Here is a 7,164-nt window from a genome sequence, read left to right as displayed (position 1 = left end):
GTGTGGTGTTGTTCCCTCTCTCAGAATATAGTCTATAAGAGAGGGGCTTTTGTCTCGCCAACTCCGTCTGCTTTTGCTTCGAGTGCCCTTTCCCCTTCCAGTCTAGCACTTTTTTCAATCTTTATTTTTTGCTTAGAGTGAGGTTGTAATCATCAGTAACATTATGCATTCATTGTTCTTAAAACTAACAAAAGGTATTCAAATAGTTCGTGGTAATCTTCTTGATAGATATAATACTGCTTGACAGGATAGAAGGCTTCCGCCATGGTGGGTTCGCTATGAGACTCCTATTAGTAATCCACCACATATGGATGAGGTTCATCGTGATATGTTGCGACATTTCAGAATTAACGAAACCCACCAGATTAGGCATAGATCAAGTGCAGTCTATAATATACATTTGACCCATTGATTCCCCATAGGAGTATTCCTATTCAAGGTGAACGCACTCCCTTGCAGCGATTGCCAGCTCCAGGTCTATCAGGTGTTTTAAGTATCAGAGAAACTTCTAGAATAAAGTCTTTTGGCCTTGGGGAAGCCTTACAACATTCTTACGTGAGAGACACTCGCTTCGTTGTTCTTACTTCTCTTTTACTCTTTTTCGGTCTATGGTCTATGTTATCCCCTGCTCCATTGTGCTTAAAAGCAGCAACCCTAATTTCTTTTCTCCCGATATAGGATTTCTTTTAAAGGTAGCTAAAAATGTCTATATATAAGGGATCTGTAGTAACCATCCTTAGGTAATATCTCCTTGTGATTATGGGGAACCTCTTAATAGTATCTTAGAACATCTCTTAGATACTCCTAAAGAATCTGAAGATTCCCCTCGTCTCATATGGGGAAGACAATCAAGTCCACTTCCAAGCCAGTTGCCATCGAAAGCAGGAAAAAGTTACTCTCTGGACATTGAATAAAGGATTTTCAAGACCCGAACTAACATATCGTTCATATAACCTAGAATTCTTAATAATGTGCCAACCATTCTGCCGTCAGTAGCTAAGGAAGGGGCAAAGGCTTAGAACCCTTTCGACCTGGGCGAGACATTAGAGTGATGAGCCTTTTCGCACTTCTTACTGTATTTCCCCGGAGGTTCCCAAATACACTGGCCTGGCAGGTAGAGTCCGGCTAGGAGGATCCCCTCCCTTATTGTTCGCTAATTGAATAACCCCACGTATGGTATGAGTGAGGAACGAGCTTACATTTGAGGCTGATGGGACATAGGTAAATTTCCACTTTACGGATTGCAAAGAGACTTCACAACTAATTCAACAAGGGAAAAAGGCATCCATTCAAACAACTCCAATTCCTATGTTGACACCAAGAGAAAGAAACCCTGGAGCCTTCCTCTCTATCCATTCCTTTTTCAAAATCATAAGGGAGGGAAATGCTTACTAAACCAGTAATAGTAGAGTAAGCTCCCATATCCATGAAGGACTGCTTTCCAGTAGAGGAAAACTGATTATTGATGAGCTTGCCGTTAAAGAGTGAGATGTTGATTATATAGCTGCTCTGATTCCTTCACCGAGAACGAGAAAGACGTCTTTTATTACGAATAAGTGCTAAAGAAGAGGGGTGGGATCTCTCCTAAAAGAAAGAATTGACCTCGAGCCTGTCCTACTTATTCTTCTTTTCCCGTTCCTGACCCTCGAATCAGTTGGCAAATCGAATCCCATGGGTACTTTACTAAAAAAAGGATCCGACTTTATAAGGCTTCTCGAACCAGGCCAGAATCTTTGAAGCTCTATGGGAAGACTGACTCTAGGTACACGGAAAAACTAAGCAAGCTAAGCCAATCTCACGTCGAAATAGGTAAATTATATCCCTTGAAAGCAACCCACTTCGGAGTCTCTCACAGGAGAAGGACTAACCTTTTCTCTCGATCCTATCGAGAAGACTAAGTCAGGGCGGGCTCTTACTTAGAGAGAGTTAGTTGGGTAGGATCACTCTAAGATCAAGAAATCCTGAGTCACGAGAGAGATTCTCCACACGAACGACCCGTCAGGTTATAACTTACATTGGTGAATCGGACCAACACCTATCTTACACCAACAAGGAGTAGCTTTTGTTACGTAGTTCGAAAGCTTAAGCCTTCCTACATACGCGGGCCCATCGGTTTAGTTTAAAGAGTCCTCTATCCGGACTCCCCCTAGACCTCTGTCTAGCCTAGGGAACTTCTCTAAGCTCGAGAGCTCCTATCTCCTTACAGCGTAAGCGGCTCACCTCTCCCCGGAAACAAACCAAAGCAAGCAAACTAACAACGAGAAAGTCTCATGGTACGTCTGCTAGTCCCTTTGATTCCCAATCATGCACGACGATAATAAAATAAATTTATAGGCCGCCTTTTTCCCCGAATTTACATTTACCAAGGAATCACGGTTTGTGGAAAGCTCCTCCAGAACCTTATCTATTTTAAGGCATTTTTCCGGGGAATCCGTCGTTTCCCCTTATTTATGCCTTTTGCTGCTCCACAATGCTCTCTCCAAGACGAAAGTGAAAGAAGCCCGCGTACCCACTCTTCTTTCCCCCTATTGCTGGGGGCCTCGTCTCAGGGAGTACACCTTTCAAAAGGATAAACTTAGAAAACAAATAGAATAAAAAAGGCCATCATTAATGTGAACAAGGCAATAACCTCGGTTAGAGCAAAGCCCAGGATTGCATATTCGAATAATTGTTTTGCCAATGATGGATTTCTTGCCACGGAATGAATTAATGAACTGAATATGTTTCCAATACCTACAACAGCTCCCGCTGAAGCAATTGTAGCAGCTCCGACACCTATTGATTTTGCACCTTCTAACATATCGAATGGAGAAAAACTCATCACGCTCTTTCATTCACTATTTTTTGTTCTCGTCGCTTCAAAACCTCGTTCCTTTTCTCTTGGACACCTCACTTGAAATGCAATCAATGCATTCATTCTTTTTAGTAAAAAAAAGTATCTCACGGATATCCTATTTGTAGATATGGGTCCGTAATTCTATTATTATATTATAATAGGGTGGTGATAGTTCCTATATTTGCCTATCGAACAACAAGTCTTAATGTATCGTCGACTTGATACTACCAGCTTAGATACATGTACCGGATGAGGCGGAAACCCATACTAAAAATAAGAAAGGAAGACCCATGCATCAATCAAGATCTTTATCTATAATATAACATACCTCAGGTTGTATTCAACCACTTAGGATGATGATCCGCAAAACCAAACCCCATGACTTTATGCTCTGCCAGTCTTCCCCTCTTCTAGCTATTCGCATGCGTCAATCAATCATCTTCGGCAAAATTACCTTATAAAGTATGCACCGAGGATCCATTAGATTAAACTAAGTGCATGACAGACCGATTCTTATATCCTTTGAATGTGACCACTAGTTAGATTATGATTATGTAAATGGATCCCCATTAAGTCGGGCCTATGGACAATGTTTTAATGGATCACCCCTGATGCCTGATGAGCAAAAGAAAAACATGAGCCCAATACGGTACCTCATAGGGCAGGCAATCATTGTACTTAGGGTCACTCTCCCATATGTTATCTTAATTGTATTGATTCAGTCTGGTCGATCAGGAGAGCGAGTGCGAGATATATTGAAATAGCTATGCCCAACCTATCCATACGTGCTTGTTGAATCAATTGTATTCCGATAGCGTGATAACTCGTGTTGTTTATTCCTTTCTTAATCCAGCATCCAGTAGGTCGCTGAATATGGGTATGCCCGAACGCAAAAAAGGCTATCCGAGATACTATACTCTTTGGTTCCCTCCCAAGCAAGGCTAGAATCAAAGGAGGAACTCCCGACTCAAACAAATAGGTGTGATATCGAAGTGGACTCAATTGTCCAATATCTTCTCTTATGTTATTATTTCGTCGAGTACTCAAAACAAGAAGAACAAGCGAGAGGAAAGAACCTCACATAAGCAAACAGTTCGGTTTACTCGCTTTTGGCTTGGACTTTGCAGATGGAACTTGCATTCTCGAAAAACAGGGCTCGTTCACTTGGTTTCTCACTTCAGAATGCTAGAGGAATGGTTGAACTAACGCATGAACCAACTATCCGAGATTCTTCCTTCCGCTTTTAAAACATTGGGAAGGGGTTGGGCTTTCAGCTGATTTGAAAGGGATCGTCAAGCCAAGCAAAGATTCGATTGTCAGTCTTTAATGCAATAGGTCGGCAGGCAACCGAAAGATTAGGGATTTGAGCTTGCTTTTCTGATTCTACAGGCAAGCGGGAAGGTCAAGTGGGTTTTGTTATATACACAATGTCATGGATGGATTTAATAATGGAAGGGAATGGCTTATGAACCGGGAAGTTACCCCTTGGTAGGGGGCATCAACATAGCTCTTGTCGGGTAGAGAGTACGCCGTCACTGATGACTTTCCTGCTTGACTTCCTGCTACGCCCCTTATCCATCTATTTTATTTAGCATCCTAGAAAACACTCCTTATCCTTAGGCCGAGAGAAGGCATTGGTATGCGTTCTTTCTTTTGCCTGCAAGGGAGTAAGAAATTTGCTTTTTCGTCCTTATTTTTATTGCATTTAGTGGATATGTGACTTTACTATGCTTAAGGCATGGAATTTGTTTACCAACTTTCGTCCAATTGCCTCCAGTTGCAGCCTTCCAGTCTTATATATAAGTAGTCCAATCCCCTTGTTGTCGTATAGAGAAGACTAAGAATGTAGAAGGTATGGAATGATTACAGAATGGCTCAAGCAAAAAAGTCTTGCCTGAACACTCACTGCAAAAACGATTAACCGATCTTAATAAGAAGGGATTAGATCAAGAAAAGGAAATAGAACCTTAACTTATTAAGAGGCTAGGCGAGGACCTTCAATCAATCAAAGATAGATCAGTCCTTGATGGATTCCCCTTTTGCGGCATCACCCTGGTAAAATTAAAATTTTAAAAATATGGAATTCTTTGTAAGAGCTGCGGAACTAAAAACTTTATTAGAAAGTCGAATTACCAACTTTTACACAAATTTTAAAATGGATGAGATCGTTCGAATGGTCTCAGTTGGAGATGGGATTGCACGTGTTTATGGATTGAATGAGATTCAAGCTGGGGAATTGGTTGAATTTGCCAGCGGTGTGAAAGGAATAATGTTGAATCTTGAGAATGAGAATGTCAGAATTGTTGTCTTTGGTAGTGATACCTCTATCAAAGAAGGATATCTTGTCAAACATATTGGATCTATTGTTGATGTTCCTGCGGGAAAGGCTATGCTAGGGCGTGTGGTCGATGCATTAGGAGTACCTATTGATGGAAGAGGGGCTCTAAGTGATCACGAGCGAAGACGTGTCGAAGTGAAAGCCCCTGGGATTATAGAACGTAAATCAGTGCACGAGCCTATGCAAACTGGGTTAAAAGCGGTAGATAGCCTAGTTCCTATAGGTCATGGTCAACGAGAACTTATAATTGGGGACCGGTAAACTGTAAAAACAGTTATAGCTATCGATACCATATTAAACCAAAAGCAAATGAACTTAAGGGCCACCTCTAAGAGTGAGACATTGTATTGTGTTTATGTAGCGATTGGACAAAAACGCTCAACTATGGAACAATTAGTTCAAATTCTTTTAGAAGCGAATGCTTTAGAATATTCCATTCTTGTAGCAGCCACCACTTCGGATCCAACACCTCTGCAATTTTTGGCCCTATATTCTGGGTGTGCCATAGGGGAATATTTGCGCGATAATAGAATGCACACATTAATAATCTATGATGATCTTAGTAAACAGGTCGTGACATATCGACAAATGTCATTATTGTTACGCTGACCACCAGGCCGTGAGGCTTTCCCAGGAGATGTTTTCTATTTACATTCCCGTCTCTTAGAAAGAGCTGCAAAACGGTCGGACCAGACAGGCGCAGGTAGAATTCAGCTTTTTTATTTTTTTTCTTTCTGGTTTTGATATCGAATTGACAAGTTTATATATTCTTTTAATAAACCTTTTTATATATATAGTTAGTTTTTCTGCCGGGGATGTCGCAACATGCAATGGGGTGGGAGGTGTGGAGGGACCTCCTTCACCGCCAGTTGTGGGGATTCGGGTAGCCCCTGAGGTTTTTGAGGTGCCCCTCACTGCCCCTGAGGTTTTTGAGGTGCCCCCTGCTCCCCCGGAGGTTATGGTTTTAGCGCAGCAAATAATACCGGACCTCCAAAGGGAGGGGGAGCTTTATAGTCGATTCTTGATCAATACGTTAGGGGAAAATCCAACCCTATATAGAATTACCGAGACTATCTCGGTACAAACCAGGATAGAAAGGATAATTGAATCCGCTTTAGTTCATAGCGAATTCAATCCGACTCGGATCTTTGAGAACCGCCATCGGATAAGAGGGATAGTTTTTTATCCTCGAGGTAGGGCATTATCCTTACGGAAGTACCACTCCCATCTACTAAGTATCTATCGGTTGGGTACCCGAGACACACGGGCCTTCCAACGTCTTATGATGGCGGTAAGAAACTATAATCTATGGCTCTATGAAGAGATCCGAGTAAAGATGGGTAGCGGCACTAGGTGGGACCGAGAGCAAGAAAGGACGGGGGTAACCAACCTACCTGTTGAATATCGTAATGTTTGTGACTCAGTGCTCTATACGGGAAAATGAAAACTAAATTCGTTTGGATCCTTCCACCACATGTTCAATCTTTTTTTAGTGGGTTCCCCAAAGATCTTTATCATTAATGCAACCTCCATTTTGCTCATTCATGGAGTTGTATTTAGTACCTCTAAGAAATATGATTATCCACTGTTAGTCAGTAATGTGGGTTGGCTTGGATTACTTAGTGTTTCGCATCTAGGAGGGCAGCGCGCTTTGGGATACGGAGGAGCGAAGCATCTCGAACGAATGAATGTGAGAAGAGCGAAAAAAGCCCAGCTTCCTAACCTAATGTGGCACCGGGTTCAGACTGCAGGGAACCGTAGCGCGGGAGGATGTCTAATCCTTTTGCAGCCACAAGGTTGGCTAATCATACATAGCTGGCTCGAATACCCCTGGAAGGCACATGAGTCTGAATGTTATGTTGAATGTGCGGCCGACACTACACTACTTAGGTACCTGTGTAGGTGAGGCGTCGGTCGATCCTAGAAACGGCGGCAGCGGCGCGAAGAGTTAACGACCAGACGTGATGTAACATAGGGATCACCAGGCAGC

The 7,164-nt window shown here is 42.3% G+C and overlaps 1 pseudogene; it reads left to right on the top strand.

The window, feature by feature from the left end:
* Positions 1–4,913: 4,913 nt before the first annotated feature.
* LOC127103434 (ATP synthase subunit alpha, mitochondrial-like) lies at positions 4,914–6,618 on the top strand (annotated as a pseudogene).
* The last annotated feature ends 546 nt before the right edge of the window (positions 6,619–7,164 follow it).

Source organism: Lathyrus oleraceus, chromosome 7, assembly GCF_024323335.1.
Source record: "Lathyrus oleraceus cultivar Zhongwan6 chromosome 7, CAAS_Psat_ZW6_1.0, whole genome shotgun sequence".
Classification (NCBI taxonomy): domain Eukaryota; kingdom Viridiplantae; phylum Streptophyta; class Magnoliopsida; order Fabales; family Fabaceae; genus Lathyrus; species Lathyrus oleraceus.
Note: the sequence above shows the minus strand (reverse complement) of the source record. Positions and strands in the feature narration are given on the sequence as shown.